Here is a 25,812-nt window from a genome sequence, read left to right on the forward strand (position 1 = left end):
ACTTAGAGAAAACTGAGAGATACGTACAAAAGTTTTCAGTTAGACTACATCAGATTCTGAAATCAAATAGTGGATTTTAAGGCGTATCCAAGAGCGGACATACGAGGTGCAACGATAAAGTAATGAGACTGATTTTCTTTGCAAGATGTGTCAACCCTGCAGGCTTGCGTAGGCACAATATCTTTGACCATGGACTATAAGCTGCTTCCAGTCCAAGTGGCACACCGACGCAACTGCTCAGTCGTGAGTTGTGCTGTAATAAGTTAACATGTGTTTATATCTCTTGTCACGGAAATGGAACCGCATAACATTGCGCAGCGGTATGCCATTTCTTTTTGCGTTAAATTGGGTGAAAACGCGACGAAAACTTACGGTAACCTTCAGAAGGCTTTTGGAGAGGAGGTTATGTCAAGAGCTCAAGGTTTTCGTTGGCATAAAATGTTTAGTGAAGGCAGAGCGAATGTTGAAGATGAAGACAGCAGTGAACTACCATCCTCACGGACGGATTCAACTCGGCCAGGGTGCGTGAACTAGTGCGATCTGATCGAAGATTATCCATGAAAATGATTGCGGAAGAACTGAACATCAATCGAGAAACTGTTCGTCTAATAATAACTGAAGATCTTGGTATGAGAAAGATTTGTGCAAAAATGGTCCCCAAAAATCTCACACCACAACAGCGAGAAACACGGAAAAATGTGGCAGCCGATCTGTTAGAGCAAACGGAAATCAGTTCAGAATTTTTGAGCCGTGTTATCATTCGTGGTTTTGTACCCGTGGTCTAGGGGTAGCGTCTTTAATTCATAATCAAAACGTCTTCGGTCCCGGGTTCGATCCCCGCCACTGCCTAAATTTTGATAAATAATCAGCATTGGCGGCCGATGATTTCCGGCATAAGAAGTCAGCCTCATTCTGCCAACGGCCTTGTCAAAGAGGGCGGAGGAGCGGATAGAGGTTCAGGGCACTCTCTTGTTCTAGGGGTGGGAAATTGCCCCTAAAGACGGAAGAATCAGCAATGATCAACGACATGAGGATGCAGAAGGCAATGGAAACCACTGCATTAAAGACACGTAACGTGTATCCACAGGACATGTGGCCTGTATTTGAAGAAGTGTCGTGATGATCTCTCCATTGGCAAAAGATTCCGGAATAGTCCCCCATTCGGATCTCCGGGAGGGGACTGCCAAGGGGGAGGTTACCATGAGAAAAAGATTGAATAATCAACGAAAGGATAACGTTCTACGAGTCGGGGGGTGTAATGTCAGAAGCTTGAACGTGGTAGGGAAACTAGAAAATCTGAAAAGGGAAATGCAAAGGCTCAATCTAGAGACAGTAGGGGTCAGTGAAGTGAAGTGGAAGGAAGACAAGGATTTCTGGTCAGATGAGTATCGGATAACATCAACAGCAGCAGAAAATGGTATAACAGGTGTAGGATTCGTTATGAATACGAAGGTAGGTTAGAGGGTGTGTTACTGTGAACAGTTCAGTGACCGGGTTGTTCTAATCAGAATCGACAGCAGACCAACACCGACAACGATAGTTCAGGTATACATGCCGACGTCGGAAGCTAAAGATGAACAAATAGAGAAAGTGTATGAGGATATTGAAAGGGTAATGCAGTATGTAAAGAGGGACGAAAATCTAATAGCCATGAGCGACTGGAATACAGTTGTAGGGGAAGGAGTAGAAGAAAAGGTTACAGGAGAATATGGGCTTGGGACAAGGAATGAAAGAGGAGAAAGACTAATTGAGTTTTGTAACAAGTTTCAGCTAGTAATAGCGAATACCCTGTTCAAGAATCACAAGAGGAGGAGGTATACTTGGAAAAGGCCGGGAGATACGGGAAGATTTCAATTAGATTACATCATGGTCAGACAGAGATTCCGAAATCAGATACTGGATTGTAAGGCGTACTCAGGAGCAGATATAGACTCGGATCACAATATAGTAGTGATGAAGAGTAGGCTGAAGTTCAAGACATTAGTCAGGAAGAATCAATACGCAAAGAAGTGGGGTACGGAAGTACTAAGGAATGACGAGATACGTTTGAAGTTCTCTAACGCTATAGATACAGCAATAAGGAATAGCGCAGTAGGCAGTACAGTTGAAGAGGAATGGACATCTCTAAAAAGGGCCATCACGGAAGTTGGAAAGGAAAACATAGGTACAAAGAAGGTAGCTGCGAAGAAACCACGGGTAACAGAAGAAACACTTCAGTTGATTGATGAAAGGAGGAAGTACAAACAGGTTCCAGGAAAATCAGGAATACAGAAATACAAGTCGCTGAGGAATGAAATAAATAGGAAGTGCAGGGAAGCTAAGACGAAATGGCTGCAGGAAAAATGTGAAGCCATCGAAAAAGATATGATAGTCGGAAGGACAGACTCAGCATGCAGGAAAGTCAAAACAACCTTTGGTGACATTAAAAGTAACGGTGGTAACATTAAGAGTCCGACGGGAATTTCACTGTTAAATGAAGAGGAGAGAGCAGATAGGTGGAAAGAACACGTTGAAAGCCTCTATGAGGGTGAAGATTTGTCTGATGTGATAGAAGAAGAAACACGAGTCGATTTAAAAGAGATAGGGGATCCAGTATTGGAATCGGAATTTAAAAGAGCTTTGGAGGACTTACTGACAAATAAGGCAGAAGGGATAGATAACATTCCATCAGAATTTCTAAAATCATTGGGGGAAGTAGCAACAAAACGACTATTCACGTTGGTGTGTAGAATATATGAGTCTGGCGATATACCATCTGACTTTCGGAAAAGCATCATCCACACAATTCCGAAGACGGAAAGAGCTGACAAGTGCGAGAATTATCGCACAATCAGCTTAACAGCTCATGCATCGAAGCTGCTTACAATAATTATATACTGAAGAATGGAAAAGAAAATTGAGAATGCGCTAGGTGACGATCAGTTTGGCTTCAGGAAAAGTAAAGGGACGAGAGAGGCAATTCTGACGTTACGGCTAATAATGGAAGCAATGCTAAAGAAAAATCAAGACACTTTCATAGGATTTGTCGACCTGGAAAAAGCGTTCGACGATATAAAATGGTGCAAGCTGTTCGAGATTCCGAAAAAAGTAGGGGTAAGCTTTAGGGAGAGACGGGTCATATGCAATATGTACAACAACCAAGAGGGAATAATGAGAGTGGACGATCAAGAACGAAGTGCTCGTATTAAGAAGGGTGTAAGACAAGGCTGCAGCCTTTCGCCCCTACTCTTCAATCTGTACATCGAGGAAGCAATGATGGAAATAAAAGAAAGGTTCAGGAGTGGAATTAAAATACAAGGTGAAAGGATATCAATGATACGATTCGCTGATGACAGTTCTATCCTGAGTGAAAGTGAAGAAGAATTAAATGATCTGCTGTACGGAATGTACAGTCTAATGAGTACACAGTATGGTTTGAGAGTAAATCGGAGAAAGACGAAGGTAATGAGAAGTAGTAGAAATGAGAACAGGATTGATGGTCAAGAAGTCAATGAAGTTAAGGAATTCTGCTTCCTAGGCAGTAAAATAACCAATGACGGACGGAGCAAGGAGGACATCAAAAGCAGACTCGCTATGGCAAAAAAAGGCATTTCTGGCCAAGAGAAGTCTACTAATATCAAATACCGGCCTTAATTTGAGGAAGAAATATCTGAGGATGTACTTCTGGAGTACAGCATTCTATGGTAGTGAAACATGGGCTGTGGGAAAACCGGAACAGAAGAGAATCGAAGCATTTGAGATGTGTTGCTATAGAGGCATGTTGAAAATTAGGTAGACTGATAAGGTAAGGAATGAGGCGGTTCTACGCAGAATCGGAGAGGAAAGGAATATGTGGAAAACACTGATAAGGAGAAGGGACAGGATGATAGGACATCTGCTAAGACATGAGGGAATGACTTCCATGGTACTAGAGGGAGCTGTAGAGGGCATAAACTGTAGAGGAAGACAGAGACTGGAATACGTCAAGCAAATAATTGAGGACGTAGGTTGCAAGTGCTACTCTGAGATGAAGCGGTTAGCACAGGAAAGGAATTCGTGGCCAGGAAAGGAATTCGTGGCGGGCCGCATCAAACCAGTCAGTAGACTGATGACAAAAAAAAATCACTGGTGATGAAAGTTGATTTTTTCAGTACGATCCAGAGACCAAACGCCCAAGTTCGAATGGTGCTCAAAGGGATCACCCAGACCAAATGAATTTCGCATGTCAAAGTCAAAACTGAAATGCATGCTTGTGTGCTTCTTTGATTCCAAGGGAATTATTCATATAGAGTGGATGTTTCCTGGACAAACAGTTAACGAATATTATTACAAAGAAATTTTAGAAAGACTTCGTAAAAGAGTTCTTCGTGTCCGTGCCAACATTGCTGATAATTTGATTCTAGATCACGATAATCCGCCATCCCATACTGCGCTGTCAGTGCAGCAATTTTTAACCTCAAAACAAATTTCAGTACTTCCACAGACACCTTATTCACTAGATATCACTGCGTGCGAATTTTTTCTATTTGTAAGAGCCAAAACGGTGGTCAGGGGACATCATTTTCAAACAACGCAAGACGTCAAAAAAGCAGTGACGAGGGTCTTGGAGGATATTACAGAAGATGAGATCCAGAAATGTTACCATCAATGGCAGAAGCGCTGTAAAATGTGTGTGCAATCAGAAGGGAACATACTTTGAAGGAGACAACACTAAACTTGACTAAAACGGTAAGCAACATTTTTTTCACATCCAACTCATTACTATATTGTCGTACCTAATACACTCAGATCATAGTTTATTAATGATGAAGGGTAGGCAGAAGTTAAAGAGACTAGGCAGTGTGCTGAAAAGTGTGACACGGAAGTACTAAGGAACGAAGAGACACGTATGAAGTTCCCTACGGCTGTAGATAATGCAATAATGCATACCGCAGCAGGGAGTACAGATGAAGAGGAATCGACGTCTCTAAGAGGGGCTATCGCAGAAACTGGAAAAAAACCGTAGTACAAGGAAGACAGTTGTCAAGGAAACCATGGAAAACTGATACTACTTTAGCTGATCAGTGAGAGAAAACGGTACTAAGTTGTTCAAGGAAATCAGAGATACATAAGTACAAGTCAATTACGAACGAAATAAATAGGAAATACTGGGAAGTCAAGGCAAAATGACTGCATGCAAAATGTGAAGAAATCGAGAAAAAGGTGATCGTTGGAAGGATGGACTCAGCATTTTATTTTTTTATTTTTTTTTCAGTTTTCCTACTGGTTTGATGCGGCCCGTCACGAATTCCTCTCCTGTGCTCTTCATTTCGGAGTAGCGCTTGAGGCTATCGTCCTCAACTATTTGCTGAATATTTTACAAACTGAGCATATGGAAAAGGTAAAACAACCTTCTGTGAAATAAAAAGCAAAGGTGGTAACATTAAGAGTGCATTGGGAATTTCTCTGTTAAATGAAGAGGATAGAGCATATAGGTAGAAAACGTGCTTTGGAGGCCTCTGTGAGGGAACGACTTGTCTGATGCCGTGATAGAAGAAGAAACAGGAGTCTGCAGGGAAGAGGTAAGGGATCCAGTATTAGAATCAGATTTAAAAGAGCTCTGGGAGACTTAAAATCAAATAAGGCAAAAGGAATAAATAACATTCAGTCCGAATTATTTGGGGAAGTAGCAGCAAAATGACTATTCACGTTAGGATGTATGAGACCTGAAATATACCATCAGACTTTCGGAACATCACCCACACAATTCCGAAGACTGCAGGAGACGACAAGTGCGAGAATAATCGTACAGTCAGCTTAACAACTCACGCATCCACGCTAACAAGAATGATGTACAGAAGAAGGGAAAAGCAAATTGAGGATTTGTTGGATGACGATCAGTTTGACTTGATAATGGAAGAAATGTTGTTGTTGTGGTCTTCAGTCCTGAGACTGGTTTGATGCAGCTCTCCATGCTACTCTATCCTGTGCAAGCTTCTTCATCTCCCAGTACCTACTACAACCTACATCCTTCTGAATCTGCTTAGTGTATTCATCTCTTGGTCTCCCCCTATGATTTTTACCCTCCACGCTGCCCTCCAATACTAAATTGGTGATCCCTTGATGCCTCAGAACATGTCCTACCAACCGATCCCTTCTTCTGGTCAAGTTGTGCCACAAACTTCTCTTCTCCCCAATCCTATTCAATACTTCCTCATTAGTTATGTGATCTACCCATCTAATCTTCAGCATTCTTCTGTAGCACCACATTTCAAAAGCTTTTATTCTCTTCTTGTCCAAACTATTTACCTTCCATGTTTCACTTCCATACATGGCTATCGTCGCAATATCTATTCCTTCTGATATGCATGCAAAAGACTGAAGGAAAATCGAAAGATTTTCATAAAATTTGTAGACCTGGAAGAAAGCAGATAGTGTTTCGGTTGCAACATCCAAGTAACATTCTTGTCACTTCAGAAAATATTTCCGGTGTTACATGCAATGTTAACCTATTTAATTTAATCAAAATTACGTTCCTTGCTGCTGCCAATCTGCATTTTAATCCCCTCTACTTCGGCCATCGACATTTAGTTATCAGCCCAAATAGCAAAACCCATCTACAGCATTTAGTGTCTCATTTGGAAATCTAATTTCTTCAAAATCGCCCGATTTAATTTTGTTTGCTTTCATTATTTTTGTTTCTCTTTTCATGGTGTTTACCTTGAAAACTGTTTCCAAGACGCTATCAATTCCGTTCAAATACTCTTCCAAGCTTTTTACAGTCTCTGACGGAGTTGCAATGTCGGCGGCGAGCCTCAAAGTTGTAAATTCTTACTGCTGAACTTCTTCACAACTTACTCATTGGGAATAAGTTACAGTCCTGCCTCACTCCATTCTCTGCTTCCTTTCTCTGTTATAAGACTTTTGTACCTGCTGTCTGGCTGACTGTAGTACAACAGAAAACGTATCGGAAATCGGGCGAGATGAATGTATCTTCCTTTAAAACTGCATCGATTTTGGAAACATGGCGACAGACGGGAAGATCTACATCTACATCTACATTGATACTCCGCAAGCCACCCAACGGTGTGTGGCGGAGGGCACTTTACGTGCCACTGTCATTACCTCCCTTTCCTGTTCCAGTCGCGTATGTCCGAGAGTGGAATCTACGGGTCATGTGTTCGATCCCATAGCAAAGTGAGTTTTTTTCCTCTTCATTCTGTTTCTTCTTTCCCTATCGAATTTCATTGTACATAACAGCTGCAAAAGTCTTCATTAAGTTAATTAAAGAACAGATGACAAAGAGATAAAATACGTAATACGCAGTAGGTGCAGATAGGTTGGCCCATTATGTTGCGATTAACAATTTGAGGGTGACAATCTTCGTGCAAGCACTGGTAAAATAAATTTTTCGTCGTGAAAGTAGTATGAAGTTCAAGTTACCACGCTGTCAACTGGCGTTTAATCAGTTAAAAGGGAAAACATTCTAAAATATTAATTCTTCATTTCTTGAATTTTATCCACATAATACACACTTCATTATGTCAGGAAAGGCATGTGAGACTAGAGTCCAATTGCGTCGTAACGTTCAGAAATTACACTCTTGTTCCTTAACCGTTGAGACACGTGGGACGGTGGCGACTGTGGTCGCCTTGGTAAAATACTCCACTATGAGCGAGTGATAGCATTCGAAGTCCTCAGGGAATTTGTCCTACTAAAAATAGGTTTGTAACCTCATATCTCTGTGAGCTATAAATGAGGAGTACTTAATGAGTGAGTAGCGATCATTTGTCGCTTTGCATAGGCGCACCATCTGAACGTTTGCAGTCATCAACTAGCGGCAAACTGAAATCCATGGAACTTCCACCTTATTTTCGGTAGTATGTTGCATGTAAATGGAAAGTGCAGGGCAGTCAAGACGAAATGGTCGAAGGGCAGATGTGAAGAAATCGAAAACGAAATGTTCGTGGAGAGGACTAAGGCTATAGAAAAGTTGAAACAACCTACGACGTTTTTAGAGAAAACGACATATTTTCTATGGAATGCGTGATTGATTCTCTTGTAAAAAAAATTTTGTTTATTTATGTATGTAACCAGAAGCTAGACTGAAAGAATACAGTGAAGGCCTCTATGTGGAGGACTTGTCTCATGACGTAACAGAAGAAACGGGTGTCGAGTGGAAGGCATGGGGATCCGGTATTGGAGTCAGCATTTAAAAAAGGCCTGGAAGACTTGGGCTCAAAAGAAGAAGGAGGGGTACATGAAATTGGCTTGGAACTGCTAAAACCATTGGGGGAGGGGGGGGGGGGGGGGGGGGGGGAGTGATAACCAAACGACTATTCAAGTTGGTGAGTAGAATCCTTGAGACTGGCGGCCTACTATCACACTTTCGCAAAAATACACAGGTGGTCTAGGGTTAGGAGATAGCTAGGACAGATAAGTGCAACAATTGTAGCACAATCAGCTTAACATCTCATGCATTCAAGCTGCTGACAACTATAACAAAGAGAAGAATGGAAAAGAATATTGAGGATGCGTTACGTGACCTTCTGTCTGGCTTTGGGAATATAAAACCGGCAGAGGCTGTTCTGACATTGGGCTTAGTAATGGAAGCAAGACTGAAGAAAAAGCAATAAACATTCATAGGGTTAGTCGAACTAGAAAATGTGTTCAACAGTGTAAAATGGGGCAGTATGTTCTAAATTTTGGGAAAAATTGGAGTATACTGTACGGAAAGATGGGTAATATACAATATGTACGAGAACCAGGAGGGTGCAATAAGACTCGAAGGCAAAGTAAGATTGGTTGAGATGAAAGAGGGTGAAAGACAGTGAAGTCGTCTTTTGCCCTTCTGTTCTATTTATACATCGAAGAAGCAAAGATGAAAATCGAAGAAAGGTTCTGGGATTGAAATTCAGGGTGGAAGGATATAAGTGGTGAGATTCGCTGGTGGTACTTGTATCCTCAAGTAAAGTAAATGGGAATTACATGATCTGCTGACTGGAGTGAAAAGTCTAATGAGTACAGTACAAGGAATGAGAGCAAACCGGAAAAAGACAGAGGTAACCAGAAGTAGCATAAATGTGAATAACGAGAAACTTTCATCAAAATTGGTGATCAAGCAGCAGATGAAGTCGTGGAACACTGCAAATTTGAAAGAAGAACAATCTATAAAGTAAGAAGGCAGTAGGACGTAAAAGGCAGATTAGCACAGACAAAGAGGCCATTCCTGGCCATGGAAAGGCCACTGCTATGAAAAATAGGACTTAGTTAGGCGAAGAAATTTCTGGAAATGTACGTTTGTAGTTTAGCATTTTGTGGAAGGGAATCTCGGACAGTGCAAAAATCGAAACAGAGGAGAATCGGTATGCAGTGCTACGGAAAAGTGCTGAAAAGTAGGTGACAAGGTGGACTGGTAAGATAAAGTACGAGGGATTTCTCCCCCGATCCGGCGAAGAAACGGACGTATGATGAACATTGGCAAGAAGAAGGGCAGCATAATAGGACATGATAGGACATGTGTTAAGACTTTATGGGATAATCTCCGTGGCACTAGGGTGAGATGTAGAACGTAAAAGCTGTAGGGGAAGACAAACACATCCAACAAGTAATTGAGGACATAGCGTAGGAGATGAATTCATGGTGAGCCTCATCAAACCAGTGAGAAGATTGCATAATGCTTGTGTGTCACATTATTTTTTTTTAATTTTACATGCACTGATACAAAATTATTTTGCAGCACTCTACTTGAATACGGCCAAACGACAGAAATTGCAAAACTAGATTTCATAGATAAGAGATTTCAGAGTCAAAGGCAGTCTGAGTTCCTCCAAATAACTCTAAAATATCTTTAAGAAAACCTGTAAGCAGTTTCTTTGACAAAAATATTTGTGATGTTTTGAACATGATGCAGTTGAGTCTCAGTTTGCACTGCCAGGAAACTTTCTTATTAAAGAGGCACCTAAACCTTCTGAACAGTATCAGAGATGTAACATTTTACAGTCGTCCCACTGCGTTGGTCACGACAAAGATGATATTCCAGTTCTGTGTCGCGATCGAAGATGTCTGTGGTGTATTCGTTATCAAAGATATCCACTGACCTTGCTGGAACTGTCGGTTTCTCATTTCTGGTACCGAAATATTTTCTTCTTCCATTGAATACATACAAAATGCCTGATATTATTGTCCCATGTATCATGACGGAAATAAATGTGGCTGTGAATGACGTACGAAATGGTTTCGGTTGGTGCCCGCGGTCCTTGGTTTGAAGATCACAGTCCTCATTAGTAACTGCTCTTATATTGTGACTTATGGGGATGTGCTTAAATGTAACGCCTCCGAATTTATTATTCCGTTGTCAATATCGTCTGAACTGTTACATGGCATGAATATTATTCGGTCGATTTTTCAACTTTGCTGACGCAAGTTGCAACCCTTTGACGGGAAAAGTCACCGAACTCTAACGTGTAACGTAACTTGCATAAGAAACAGCGTGCTGTAATCGAGTTTCTAACCGCAGAAGACCTCGCCCACACGTTACACCTGGAACACCTTCTCCTTCAACATCACATGCCAGACGACACAAGAGCCCTGTGATGTCTGCAACAACTCGACGCCTGGGGTTCACTGTCGTCGACCATCCTCCATACAGTTCTGACTTGGCTCCATCCGATTTTCATATGTTTCCAAAAGTTAAAGAATATCTTCGAGGACTTCTCTCTGATAGTGAAGAAGTGGTGCAATCAGAGGTGAGATTTTGGCTTCGCCAACAAATTCAAAAACTCTACAGTGACAGGATGACTGTATTGAGAAATAAATACGTAAAGCATAAAGATGTAGAATGTTAATAAAGTTTATTTTATTTAAAAAGCTTTAAGACTTTTGACATAAAATTTTCGGAGGCATTAATTTTCAGCAATCTCTCGTATTTACCTTACGCGTAAAAGCAAACTGTCCAATGATTCTTCAATGAGAATATTTATTAACGGAAAAACGATGCAACCGCCCACGGCAGTTATAAACTAGTTGGACTTAACGATGCCGCAACAGGCGGAAGACAGAGCATGCTGAAACTTCTGAACAAATTTGATGTTCGAATAATTCACTCAGTTTCCCTAATGCTGAAACATCTGGAGGACAGATATGTTTTCTTGTTGAGACAGAAAGACGGAGAGGGGGGGAGGGGGGGGAGCAGGGAGATGATGGTGATGGTGTTTGGATTGGGGGTGCTCAACTGCGCGGTCATCAGCTCCCTTACAAAATTCCAATCTTTTCACAGTCATTTTCACCGTTCAATCATAGCCACTGCCACGAATCACCAAGATAATGATGAAATGACTAGGGAAACGCAAACACCCAGTCCCCGGCAGAGAAAATCCCCAACCAGGCCGGGAATCGAAGCCGGGACCCCGCTATCCAGAGGCAGCAACGCTAGCCACTAGACTAGGAGCTGCGGACTCGGCAGGGAGAGACAAATACCAAGATTGGCATAGTGATAGAGAGAGAGACAAAGAGAGAGGAGTAGAGTCGAGCGACATTTATGTAGGAGAAGACTAATTGGGCTCATTTGGAAAACTTCCTCCTTCGCACGTCACGGCACCTTTCCTTTGCAAAGAGGTTATGACTTGGGTGTAGTTTTGGTGTCGTGTTTTATTATTGATAACGATAAAGAGGAATACAATGGACGTAGTGTCTGCGTATAGTGTACTTCTGTAGAACACATGGCGTGGTGCAGGAGGATGAGGTTGGTTTGTTGGGGGGGGGGGGGGGGGGAGGTGGGGCGTAGGAAGAGAAATTAGCAGTGAAGTCCCCAACGTTGTCAATATTGGCCTCATTCTATGAAAAATTGAGTGGAGGCTTTACTCAGAACTTTGGTTCAAAGCCTAACGATCTGAAAGGGTTCACGACGACTTCTCCTCTCCTTCCGCCCAAATACTTGCTAACAAGACGCTTTTTCACGACTGAAATTCCAAGTCGGAAGCACTGTACAAAAGTCTCTTAAATGAGTGTTATTTACTACATTCTCAGTCGAAGTCCCTTCTAGCATAAACTAACCGGATAAAATGTTAGTCGCCCCAACAAAAGAGCACACAGGTTCATTTGGGGTGATAAACATGTTGTAGACGTACCAGGAGTAAATCGTGACAGTCAAGTTGTGTGTGTGCGCCAGTCGGTTGTATGGAATCAGAACAGTAACACTGGTCACCACTCAATAAGAGCACCCAAAAGGCCTGAAGGTGAAAGACATAATGAGGATTACATGACTACTATAAAAATGATAACTGTTTGGTAATTACTTCTGGAGCGAATTGCTAGCCTAATTGGTGACGTTATGTTCTAAAGAATGTAATAAACATGAAACGGTAAGCACGATAGTTCGAACTAATCTACTGAACTAAAAGCAGATGTGGGTAGTGGAACCGACGTCGGATATAGCTGATAATGCAAAACAAGATACGTAGACGACATGCTTTGCGTGGTTGCAGGGCAACTAGCTGCGATAAAAAAAACCGCCATACAACAAGAAGGGAAGAAGTATTTCTAAGAAAGGAAAACAATGCTTACATTGGACCACAAAGCATGGGAGTGCGTGGAAGACTGTAAGTAGGCGGTTTAGGTTTTTTTATTGGTAACGCCACGTAGCGCTCTGTATGAAAATCACTGGCTGTACTGTGTGCAGCCTGTGGCTGGTTTCCATTGTTGTTTGCTATTGTAGTGTTGAGCAGCTGGATGTTAACAGCGTGTAGCGTTGCGCAGTTGGAGGTGAGCCACCAGCAGTGGTGGATGTGGGGAGAGAGATGGCGGAGTTTTGAGAGCGGATGATCTGGACGTGTGTCCATCAGAGACAGTAAATTTGTAATACTGGATATCATAAACTTATATATATATATATATATATATATATATATATATATATATATATATATATATATATATATATATATATATATATGACTTTTGAACACAATTAAGCCGGCCGCGGTGGTCTCGCGGTTCTAGGCGCGCAGTCCGGAACCGTGCGACTGCTACGGTCGCAGGTTCGAATCCTGCCTCGGGCATGGATGTGTGTGATGTCCTTAGGTTAGATAGGTTTAAGTAGTTCTAAGTTCTAGGGGACTGATGACCACAGCAGTTGAGTCCCATAGTGCTCAGAGCCAATTGAACCATTTTGAACACTGTTAAGGTAAATACATTATTTGTTCTCTATCAAAATCTTTCATTTGCTAACTATGCCTATCAGTCGGTAGTGCCTTCAGTAGTTAGAATCTATTATTAGCTGGCAGTAGTGGCGCTCGCTGTATTGCAGTAGTTCGAGTAACGAAGATTTTTGTGAGGTAAGTGATTCATGAAAGGTATAGGTTATCGTTAGTCAGGGCCATTCCTTTGTAGGGATTTTTGAAAGTCAGATTGCGTTGGGCTAAAAAATATTGTGTGTCAGTTTAAGCACAGTCACTTATAATTTTTTTAAGGGGACATTTCAAGACAACATAGACAAAATCTGAAAACAAGACAATGAATTAAGTGGTGTAATACATAAAAAGTCTATTGTTAAAGTGGTATTATTGCTACAACTTATATTTTGACTGTATCAGTTACGATTCTCGTACACTCAATGAGGAGAAAGTAATGATTTCTTTCTTCTTTACATAACGTTCATGTTAGTACCTTAGACATAGCGTGTGCCTGTCCATACTGGTTTATCTTTGACTTTTTTCGCATGATGTGTTGCTGTGCACAAATCAGTGCTGCCAGCGAACAAAAAACAGCGTGGCTGTGCCTACTGATCAGACAGTACTGTACGCCATGGCCACAGCCCTCAAGTCTTGTTATTGGGTGAACCGTTGTATGATGTGACGTTTTCAATTACTGTCTGTTTTCTATTTTTACTTACACCTTCATAGCGTTTTTTAATTTCTTTATTGTGTATCAGGACAACCACGAACTACTCATGAAAATAACTGTAGCCCAAATATATGTAGTTAAAGGCTTAGACACTGTAAGTGTTTTTTTTATTCTCTTTTTGGTCTGAGATTTTTCTGGTGAAAATACCCAGTGGCTGATTCGTATTTTAATTACATTTTTCTCATATGTATGCACTTACTTGAGAATGGCTACAGAACCGAAAAAATAAAATTAGAATAAAATGAAAGTGGATAACAGCCGATGCAGGAAACTTATTTCTTTCGAGAATTTAGTTCCATTTTGCTAAATCAGTCTAGAGTGGTTGCTTGTGCACAACCACAGTCTCTGTTTCGCACCACACAAGCGTCTCCTTGACTTGCGATGACCTTGAGAAACGTTAATTCTTTATCTAGTTTCCTCTCACTACGAGGACCTGAAAGGAGAGATTCAGTCCTTATCTCCAACTTTTAGAAAGTTACACTACTTGTAAGAAATATCTTGATTCATATTTTAATAACTTGGAAAAGCTCCACTACATTTTCAACGGTATGTAATTAAATATGTTATCGAAGGGAGCAAGAGTGAATAGAAGTGAAAATCGGCGCTCAGTCAGACTAGTACTACATGTGTCAAAAACATTGAGTACAATCTTTCAATGAAGAATAGAATGGCAGGAATCGTTTGGTCCTAGGAGCGGTATGGCTACTGGAGAAGAGGCTATTAATAAAAAACAGATTCACAAAAAATAAACAAAACTTAACATTGCATTCGTATGTTCGTAGAACTCGTTTGTGAACATGGAATGGAATGAAATCTTTTCCGTTGTCTGGCATTGTGGTATTAGTTACACATTCACGAGGTAATTTTCCGCCTCTATTTGGGCCACATTGTGCTAATTATCAATGACGGAATGGTAGGAGAGACCGAAATACAGAAGATTTTAGGGCGAGGTCGTTCATTTTCACCACTGATGAGACAAAACAAGATGAGTACCCGCTCAGTAGCATGTTGGTCCACATTTGGAACATAACAGTCTGTGTCGCATAGATTCGGCAAGTCCTTGGCAGTTTCAGGAGTTATTTAGAACAGGTCACTTAATTCCCATAAATTTTGGGGTTTTCCTTTCGTGGGTGTGGTGCTGGGGCCCGATCAAATCCCAGGCGTGTTCCAACGGGAGCGGATGAGGCAAATTTGAAGTGAAAACTTCAAATGAGTTCACAGTCATGCTCCACAAACCGTTGTAGTATGTTTCTGGTCTGTGACATGAAGAAGTTACTTCGTTGGAAGATCCACAGCAGTCAGGAATGTCCTCAAGCGTGAAGGGATGTAGAAAGTTCATAATAATGTTCATATAGCTTTTATATTAATTTTAGTTACATACCACCATATTTTAATTCAAGATGTTAATTTAAGTCTGTGATGACCACATTAAAATCTAAGTACAAACAATTTTTAGGTCACAGCGAGCCAGCATACACAAATATTGTATGGTACAGTCAACTCAATAAACCAAACAAACTTTACTGTTTATGTGTGGATAGAGTACAGTCAAAATAATAAGCCAAACAAACTTAAGTCTGTGATGACCACATTCAAATCTGAGTACAAACAGCTTTTAGATCACAGCGAGCCAGCATATATAAATATTGTATGGTACAGTCAACTCAACAAACCAAACAAGCTTTACTGTTTATATGTGGATACAGTCAAAATAATAAGCCAAACAAACTTCGTCATTTTTATGTGCAAAAAGGTTTACATAAACGCGACGGGAGCTCGCTTGGCTTTTTACTACTGCCGTACCATATGTCCATAACCAGCACAAAGCTTGTTTTACTTATTAATTTGACTATGCAGTATTTACATATGTTGGCTCGTTATAATCAAAAACTTGTGTTTGGGTCTGAAAACGGTCATCAGAGACCGTAATTAATAACTTGATGTGAAGTATGATGGTCCATAAAAGGAACAAAAATAAAAAAAAAACATAACCTGAATTATTGTGGATTTATTACGCCACTATATCGCAAATCGGGAAATGTTTGCATTGTCAGCAGCTGTCGTGGTGCCCGTGACGCCCACGTGATTCTCTCATACAGAGCAGTAAGGCCTTTATCTGTAGTGTGCCGCATGTTCCGAGCATTTGTTCGTCTGGATACGGCGAATCCGGTCACTAACATCGAGGTGGTGTAACAATAAACGTGATTTATCCGAGCAGGTGACGAGTTGCCACTCATCCACGATCCGGCTTCCTTGGTCTCATTCCGATTGCAGTCGTAACTGTTGATATACTCCGGTGAATGTGGGAAAACGTAGTGGTAGTCTTCAATGCTTAAGGGGCGTTCAAAACGAAGCGAGCCGGAGAAATAATTACAGAGACCGGTACCTGTACGTTAGAAGTATTTACTCTGGCTGTTCAGACACTTGTCCCACTGTGACACAAGGCGGTGAATGGCTGTCTCATAAAATTCCCGGGGCTGCGATGTTAAACCAGTTCCATACGTACAGCTGGACGTAGTCGTCCGAGGTGAATCGTCTGCCCCTCAGAGCGTTTCTGAGGGCACCAAAAATGGCGTAATCATAAGCAGAGGAGGAGGAGGAGATTAGTGTTTAACGTCCCGTCGACAACGAGGTCGTTAGAGACGGAGCGCAAGCTCGGGCGAGGGAATAATGAGGAAGGAAATCGGCCGTGCCCTTTCAAAGGAACCATCCCGGCATTTGTCTGAAGCGATTTAGGGAAATCACGGAAAACCTAAATCAGGATGGCCGGAGACGGGATTGAACCGTCGTCCTCCCGAATGCGAGTCCAGTGTGCTAACCACTGCACCACCTCGCTCGGTCATAAGCAGAGTGGTCCGGGCTGTATGGAGGGTGGCCGAGAAACTCCCATTTGAATTTCTGCAGGAGTGCTGCGACTGTGTTGGCTGTCTGAAGCTTTGCATTGTCGTGGAGCAGAATGACCACAAGGGTGAGACTGCATGGTCATTTTGATTTGATCGCCTGGCGAAGGGTTGTCAAGGTTTGTGAGTAACGCTGGGCATTCACAGTTGTCCCGAGCTGCAGGACGTGAATCAGAAGGGGGCCGTTTTGGTCAAAGAAGAACGTCAGCATACAATGCGACTGGCAGCGTTGGACGATTAATGCACGCTGCTGCTAGGTCTGTGTAGTCACGTGACGTGCACCCGTGCCCTTTAGCGACAGGCTGTGAATTTCCACGCTCGCGTCGCAACCACACCTGGTAACACACGCCACGATATTACCCTCCTGTCACCGGTTTGCGCATTCCAGACTCTGGCTCGTTTCTTTTTGAACTCCCCTTATACTCTAAACGGTGTTCGCCGAAACATTTGTGTCTCCACCAGCACTGTTTAGTTCTCATATCAGCCACAGAAGGCGTGTCTATTCTGCTTTAAAGAGCGGTAAAGCCTCCGATCTCCACGTTGTGGCATGTGGTGAGTACTTTCAACATCTTGTCGCCTACTCCTGGTCTCCCTGTCTTCCAGCCGCGTCTCCTAAAATGAAAACGTCGTGTGACTAGGGCCTCCCGTCGGGTAGACCGTTCACCGGGTGCCAGTTTTTCGATTTGACGCCACTTTGGCGACTTGCACGTCGATGGGGATGAAATGGTGACGATTAGGACAACACAACACCCAGTCCCTGATTGGAGAAAATGATCCATCCGGGAATCGAACCCGGGTCCTTAGGATAGACATTCTATCGCGCTGACCACTCAGCTACCTGGGGAAGACATCGCTTTTCCTAGATGATCATGACAGTGGAACACGAACAGCTGGCCAGCTTTGCCGCTTTCAAGAAGCTGGTTCCCAGGTCCCTGGCCGTAATCATCTACCCTATGTCAAAGACCAGGTCCCTGGCCGTAATCATCTACCCTATGTCAAAGACCCTTATGTCAGTATATTTTACAATTTGCGGCCAATATCATCTTTTGAATAACTCCCACATCGTACAGCGGAGAGAATTCATCTTCGTTTCTTAACCTCACAGTACAACTGGGCAGGTATTTGACGCAACAACGTAGATCTAAGCTGATACAGGGAAATCGACACGAGCCATACTGTATATAAAAGGGCGTGTTTCAATGTAATGCTTCCGAATTTCTTATGTAAGATCTCTTAAAAAAATTTTAAATTAAACAAACCCTTTTAGCCTAACATACCTTTATACTTCATGTCTACATATTTACTTCTCAACAGAGTCAGACTGAGGATGAATACACGTCTCCCAACGAGCGACAGATCGTTGATACCGCAGCTTTAGAATGTTTAACTTTGTTGACGGAGCCGCAACCTCACCTCTGTTTGGACCACGTCATCACTATCGACGGTAAGTCCTCTAAAATGTTCTTTAAGTTCCGGAAGCAGAGGAAAATCAGATGGGGCGAGGTCGGGACTAAATAAGGGATGAAGGAGTAAACTCTAGGCGCTGGATTCTTCCAGATGTCGCAGCGCACCCCTGTGGTCTGTCACTGCCATGCAGAAGAGGGTGCTCCACGCGCAGACAAACTCTTAAAATTTGAAACTCTATTAAAGTATGCTGTTTCTCGGCATCGATATAGTTACGTTACATATCGCCATGTTGCACGCTACAGTTTGGAGACCTCTAGGGTTGCAAATATGTAGACATGAAGAATAAAGACGTAGAATGTAAACAAAGTTTATTCTATTTACAAAGCTTTAAGAGTTATCATATACAAAATTCAGAGGCATTACGTTTCAGCACGCCCTCGTACATGCAATGAGAGTGGAAAGTAAAGGCTGTACAATTTTTTTAATTTCCCAGTCGCCTCTGCTCCGCTTATCCCCTTCCCTCAGCTCGTCTTCCATGCAACGTCACCAGTCAGCATTTAATTTACTCGTGAGCACTGGTCATAATGTATATCAGAGAGGAAGAAAAAGAAATAGAGCAGTACTTGAATAATGTAACTGAAACCAGCAGCTGTGTTATAATACAAGGTCGTTTATTCAAAACGTCGTAACTGATGGTAAAGAACACCTGGTATATATGTCATGCAAACCCTGTCTACAGTGAGGACACATAACTCTGAAGAAAATAGTGAAATCATACAGGACAGAAAGACCAACTGAGTTTGCTTGATAAGTTGTACTGTTTCCAGTTCAACACTGCGTTGGCCTTTGTCACCGTGGTTCGCACTTTAATGGCAATTTACGCTTGCTATGTACATATCTTTTTATTGTATGTTATCTGTGATTAATATTTCTGCTGTGGAGTTTCAGCGTGTCCTTCAGCGTTATGCGTCCTCTCTGTAAAAAGATTTTGCGTGGCTACACTATAACAGGACCGCTTTACACTGAATTACTTCATTTTTCCATCTAACGTACACTGTATAATGTGTGTTTCACGCCCACAATTTTTATCTGCGGATTATGTAGGACGATCTCGATTGTCCTATAGTTACTTTATAGTAAGGCTGATGTGGGTTCCTTGTGGATGCCACTGCCTATTCTTGCTTTCCACGGGGTACCGAGGCTGTTGAATTTGCCACCGCTTATTGTCGATCATTGGCGGGGTTGCACATGCTTCCTGGTAGTATGAATGCAGTTGTTTTCCTGAATTTCATTGGCTCATTCGACAGTTGGTCGTCTATATTGATCCTGCAGTAGTGGTACGTTTGTACAGATGACGTAAAATTCTCTGTTTCATCAACTTTTAACAGTTTTGCACATATGACGGCAGTTTTTTAGGGCGTTACGGTTGCGAATAGTACTTTTTTGCACTATTTAGCCCAACGTCTACGGCTGTCACGTCTACAGTATTTTATAGTTGTCCCAATAGCGGTTATTACTATAGTTTTGAGTGTGGGGATTTCCCGAGTCATAGGTAGCATGTGTAGCACTTGTGGCATTCTGGTTTGCTGCGCTGAACCAAGTCACGGCCCATGGTGTTGGTCTGTCAACTTCGCACGCTTCTGCATTGGTGGTAGTACAGTTGGTCTGCCACGATGTATCGTATTGTGAATGGTTCCTGGTACTATATGGTGTCAATTAACCTTCAGCGTGTACTTTTATGTTATTGCTTCGGTTGATTATGTGTATGCCACTTTCTATCCATAAGATGTGTGGGCGTGTCGTTTTTTGCCCCATTACTACAGGGCTATTACAAATGATTGAAGCGATTTCATAAATTCACTGTAGCTCCATTCATTGACATATGGTCACGACACACTACAGATACGTAGAAAAACTCATAAAGTTTTGTTCGGCTGAAGCCGCACTTCAGGTTTCTACCGCCAGAGCGCTCAAGAGCGCAGTGAGACAAAATGGCGACAGGAGCCGAGAAAGCGTATGTCGTGCTTGAAATGCACTCACATCAGTCAGTCATAACAGTGCAACCACACTTCAGGACGAAGTTCAACAAAGATCCACCAACTGCTAACTCCATTCGGCGATGGTATGCGCAGTTTAAAGCTTCTGAATGCCTCTGTAAGGGGAAATCAACGGGTCGGCCTGCAGTGAGCGAAGAAACGGTTGAACGCGTGCGGGCAAGTTTCACGCGTAGCCCGCGGAAGTCGACGAATAAAGCAAGCAGGGAGCTAAACGTACCACAGCCGACGGTTTGGAAAATCTTAAGGAAAAGGCTAAAGCAGAAGCCTTACCGTTTACAATTGCTACAAGCCCTGACACCCGATGACAAAGTCAAACGCTTTGAATTTTCGGCGCGGTTGCAACAGCTCATGGAAGAGGATGCGTTCAGTGCGAAACTTGTTTTCAGTGATGAAGCAACATTTTTTCTTAATCGTGAAGTGAACAGACACAGTGTGCGAATCTGGGCGGTAGAGAATCCTCACGCATTCGTGCAGCAATTTCACAATTCACCAAAAGTTATCGTGTTTTGTGCAATCTCACGGTTTAAAGTTTACGGCCCCTTTTTCTTCTGCGAAAAAAACGTTACAGGACACGTGTATCTGGACATGCTGGAAAATTGGCTCATGCCACAACTGGAGACCGACAGCCCCGACTTCATCTTTCAACAGGATGGTGCTCCACCACACTTCCATCATGATGTTCGGCATTTCTTAAACAGGAGATTGGAAAACCGTTGGATCGGTCGTGGTGAAGATCATGATCAGCAATTCATGTCATGGCCTCCACGCTCTCCCGACTTAACCCCATGCGGTTTCTTTCTGTGGGGTTATCTGAAAGATTCAGTGTTTAAACCTCCTATACCAAGAAACGTGCCAGAACTGCGAGCTCGCATCAACGATGCTTCCGAACTCATTGATGGGGACATGTTGCGCCGAGTGTGGGAGGAACTTGATTATCGGCTTGATGTCTGCCGAATCACTAAAGGGGCACATATTGAACATTTGTGAATGGCTAAAAGAACTTTTTGAGTTTTTGTATGTGTGTCCAAAGCATTGTGAAAATATTTCAAATAATAAAGTTATTGTAGAGCTGTGAAATCGCTTCAATCATTTGTAATAACCCTGTACTTTGTGTGTGCCTGTGCGGCATTCGGTTATCGCTTTGTTGCATTTGATGTGCTATATAATGAATGACTTCAGCTGCCATTTTCTTTTTCGTTTAAAATATGTGACTCAAACTTGTTCATAAGCAACTGCGAGTGGGTTGAGGGCGGAAGAGCTGATAGAGGTTAAGTGTAGTCTCTTGTCCTTGATGTGGGGAACTGACCCGAAAGGCGGAAGAATCAGCAATAATCAACGGCATGAGGATGCGGAAGACAATGGAAACCACTGTGTTAAACACACGTAACGTGTATCCACAGGACATATGGCCTGTAATTGAAAAAGTGTCATGGTAACTTCCCCATAGGCAAAAGATTCCGGAATAGTCCCCCATTCTCTTCTCCAGGGGGGACTGAGAAGAGGAAAGTGATGATGAGAAAATGACTGAATAACCAACGAAAGGATAACGTTCTACGAGTCGGGACGTGGAATGTCAGAAGTCAATGTAGTAGGAAAGTTAGAAAATCTTAAATGGGAAATGCAAAAGCTCAGTCAGAATATAGTAGGTGTCAGTGCAGTGAAATAGGAAGAAGACAAGATTTCTTGTCAGATGATCATAGGGTAATAGCAACAGCAGCAGAAAATAATACAAGGGGAGTAGGATTCGTTATGAATAGCAAGGTAGGGCAAAGGGAGTGTTACTGTGAACAGTACAGTGATACGTTTGCTCTTATCAGAATCAACAACAAACGAACAAGGACAACGGTAGTTCAGGTGCACATGCCGACGTCGCAAGCTGAAGATGAAGAGTTGGAGAAAGTATACGAGGATACCGAAAATTGTAATACTGCACGTAAAGGAAGATGAAAATCTAATAGTCATGGGGGACTCGAATGCAGTTGTAGGGGAAGGCGCAGAAGTGAAAGATACAGGTTAATATGGGCTTCGGACAGGGAATGAGGGAGGAGAAAGACTAATTGAGTTGTGTGAGAAATTTCTGCTAGTGATAGCGAATACTCAGTTCAAGAGTCACAAGAGGAGGAATTATACTTGGAGAAGGCGGGGTATTGCGATTTCAGTTAGATTACATCATTGTCAGACAGAGCTTCCGAAATCAGATACTCGCGTCCCCAGGAGCAGATATAGACACAGATCACAATGTTGTAGTGATGAAAAAGACACATTCAAACGTTCTGTCGATCTGGAAAAAACGTTCGACAATGTAAAATGGTGCAAGAATTCGCGGCCGGCCGCATCAAAGCAGTCAGAAGACTGATGGCCCAAAACAAAAGCGCCTTTTGGACGCACAATTTGGTTTTACACTGGTGTTCCGATATCGCAGCGTATTTTAGGTGTACGGTGTTTTAATACTTTAATTATTCTTTTCATCTGATATTATTTCACGTAGATTGCGACTGGGTATGCGATAGATGGTACCACACTTTTCAAAGTTAGCGAGGTTATACAAGGATGTGGTCGGCGTTTGTCACGCGTATGTATGCTATTTTCCGGGTTCCCCGTCTTCTGGAATCTTCCGAGTATTTTGTCTTGGTCTTGTACGTTAATACGTACGTGTGCTCGGTTTTATTGCCCTGGATTTCCATATGACGTTTCTAACTTCATGATCCCGTATGAGCATGTTACACATATATGGCTACTAGTTTTACTGATTGATTCCTACTTGGTTATTTTATAGGCTAATTTTACATATAGATAGAGGATTTTCCACACGCGTTTTTCTTTTGCAATTGTTAGTCTGCATGCGTGATGTATGTTACTTTTAATCCTGCCGTTATCTATTGATGGTCAGTGTTGCTAATGTTGGAAACATTATTTTACGTCCAGTACCTTTTCTGTAATTAGTAGAAATAATGGTGACTAGTTTCGTTGTGACATTGGCGATATTGCATTTAGGGTTTGTTATTTACACATGTCACACATTTGCTATGGTGGTACGGTCGTGCACTTTAGAAGAAATGACTGGGGTGCTGTAAACTAATATCAGTGGTCTGTGTGTTTACATTTTTCTTTGTGACTTCAACGCTATCTGTATACCAGGTTTTAGAGAGCATTTTGCGTTTTTTTATGTATTAGAGGGCATTACCTTACATGTTATCATTTAGGTTTGTTTGCATTATCCAATGAAAGCTTCTTCATTAGGTTCTTCTTGCGTTTGTTTATTCCAGCTGTTTGGTATTACGTTAATTTTTTTTTTAATTTTTTTTTTCTTGTTCTTGGTACCGGCTCACAAGTCTGGAAAGCTAATGACAGCGTCCGTACCTCATCAGGAAATGACATGGCGGTGGGGGCTGCGGGTCTGAACGCAGTGCTAATCTTTATGCGATTATCTGCCGTGCAGATACAGAGAGGCTTGAAATGACCCTCTTCATTTGCACAGAGCCAGGTAATCAGTAACTTAATCGTAAACCCGCCTCCACTTTTTATCTGTACTGTCGACGAAGACTTTTCCATTGCCAGAGTTTTAATTGGTTACCTGGGGGATATTAGATGTATTGACAGTGGTCTTAACGTCGCCTACCGAAAGAGAGCGTACTGGCATAGCTACGAGAGCGACATTTGTGTATACCCTTTAACAGAGAATGCACGCAGCCTGAAGGCTCAGTGTGATGCAAACGTGTGAAGAAAACAGGGAAACATAGAACGGAGACCACTCGTGCTCGCTAAAACCAACTGCGACAGTTCGATAGGGATGAAATTGTGGTCCTCTACGTGGCGGGATGGTCGTCTCGGAATATTTCCACGCAAGTCGGTCGTGCTGCATCAACTGTGCAATGATGTTGGTATTAGTGGTCACGTGGATATTCTTACGTCTGTAGACGAGGTTCTGGACGTTCACGAAGTACAGACGGCCGCCAGAATCGTCGTATTGTAAGGGTAGCAGTGGCATATCGTACAGCTACCACAACCCACATAATAGGGCTTGTGAACACAGGCGTGTTAACAGGAAGAGCTGCGAACTGATTATTAATAGTGGGACTTCGGGTACGCACATCCCTAGCCCTTCATCCACTCATGCCATACTACCGACATGCGCGGCTCAACCTGTGCCGTCATAGGATAACTTGGAAGATGGAACGTAGCGTCGTGGTCTTCAGCGATTAATGCAGATTCTGCCTGCATGCAAGTGAAAGTCGTTTGCACATACGACGGCCTGGTAAGTTCTATCTCTTACAGTATATTTCTCCAAAACACACTGGCTCTGTCAATGGCCTTATATCTGGGGTGCGATGATCTACAGGTCTCGTTCACCTTTGGTGTTTCTGGAGATGACACTAACTAGCTAGACTTCGAATAGAACTAACAAGGGAACCACGCCTACTCGTCATCAACGATATTGTCCACATTTCTGGTATGAGCAGAGCTTTGCCAGAAAGGAAGACAACAGAACTGGGTTAGAAAAAATAGTTGTTAGACCCATTCTTTTGTCGTTCTTGCAGCGAGAAGGTGATATGTTGTTACAACAGGATAATTCTCTCCCACACACTGCCCGTGAAATTCAACGCGCTCTGCAAGATGTACAGCAAATGCCCTGACCAGAATCACCTCCGGACGTGTGGGATATGAGGGGACGAGAAGAGACTCGTGCCACTCGTCAGCCAGCAAGCCTTACAGAACCACGTGAACGGGTCGAGGATGCGTGGCATAACGTATTCCACGACAGTATTCGATATCGGTACGATCGACTGGATTCCAGAGTCAGCGGCTGCATAGCCGCCCTTGTAGGCTACACCCCATTGTTTTAGCACGGGTCGATACCTGGTACCCAGAACCGCCTGTACCGCAGAACCTCTTGTGCTATTGATCCGTAAACGTAGCCAGGTCATGTACTCCATATGCACTGTTGCAACAATAAATCTTGAAGGAATTGGAGACCTCTGAAAGGGTGTAATATTTTTTTTCGTCAAGTAGTATCACGAACCCATTCATCAGGATTACTTAGGAAACTAAAGGGGGCAGAGCACCGAAAGCCTGAAACCGACCTTGACGAAGAGTGGCAGCCCTCTTAATCCCGCCGGCATACACTATCGATCTGGCGAAGAGCCAGAAGGCTGAGATAGTTTTACTGGCCTCGTTTCGTTATTCACAGATATATGTTGGCTGCAGCCAGAACGATAATCGTTTCTCTTTCCGCTCTACTGTGACAGTGCGAAAGTTTCCCGACTGCAACTTGCACGTCCGCGGACGTCACAAATAAGGCAGTGACGGCGGCGACTGCGACACGCTGCGTCCTTTTGTTTTGCCACTGCGCGCCGCTCATTAAGGGGTCCATCACTGAAATGTGGCGGCCGTTTCCTGCGACCCCGTCTGACGCTCCAGAAAATACGCTCTCCGGATCGGCGCGTCTGCAAAAACAGGGCGGGGTGTGGGGCAGGCGTGCGGTTTGCGCGTCTGGCGGCGACCCAAGCCCGCGGGAGCGGTTGGGGCGGCGGGGGCGGCGGGGGCCGGCGACCTGGCCAGGCTGGGCGGCGCTGCCGCCACCAGGCAGC

The 25,812-nt window shown here is 42.9% G+C and overlaps 1 protein-coding gene and 1 non-coding gene across 2 annotated transcripts in view; both read right to left on the minus strand.

Annotated features, from left to right (window-relative positions):
• LOC124613708 overlaps nt 1-25,812 on the minus strand; it is a gene marked incomplete at its 5' end in the record, with an annotated part of 546,162 nt that overhangs the window by 417,893 nt on the left and 102,457 nt on the right. The gene's annotated exons all lie outside the window — the stretch shown is intronic.
• On the minus strand, nt 16,624-16,696 carry Trnaa-cgc. The gene has a single exon. It is a non-coding gene; the product is annotated as a tRNA-Ala (tRNA).

Source organism: Schistocerca americana, chromosome 4 (assembly GCF_021461395.2).
Source record: "Schistocerca americana isolate TAMUIC-IGC-003095 chromosome 4, iqSchAmer2.1, whole genome shotgun sequence".
NCBI lineage: Eukaryota > Metazoa > Arthropoda > Insecta > Orthoptera > Acrididae > Schistocerca > Schistocerca americana.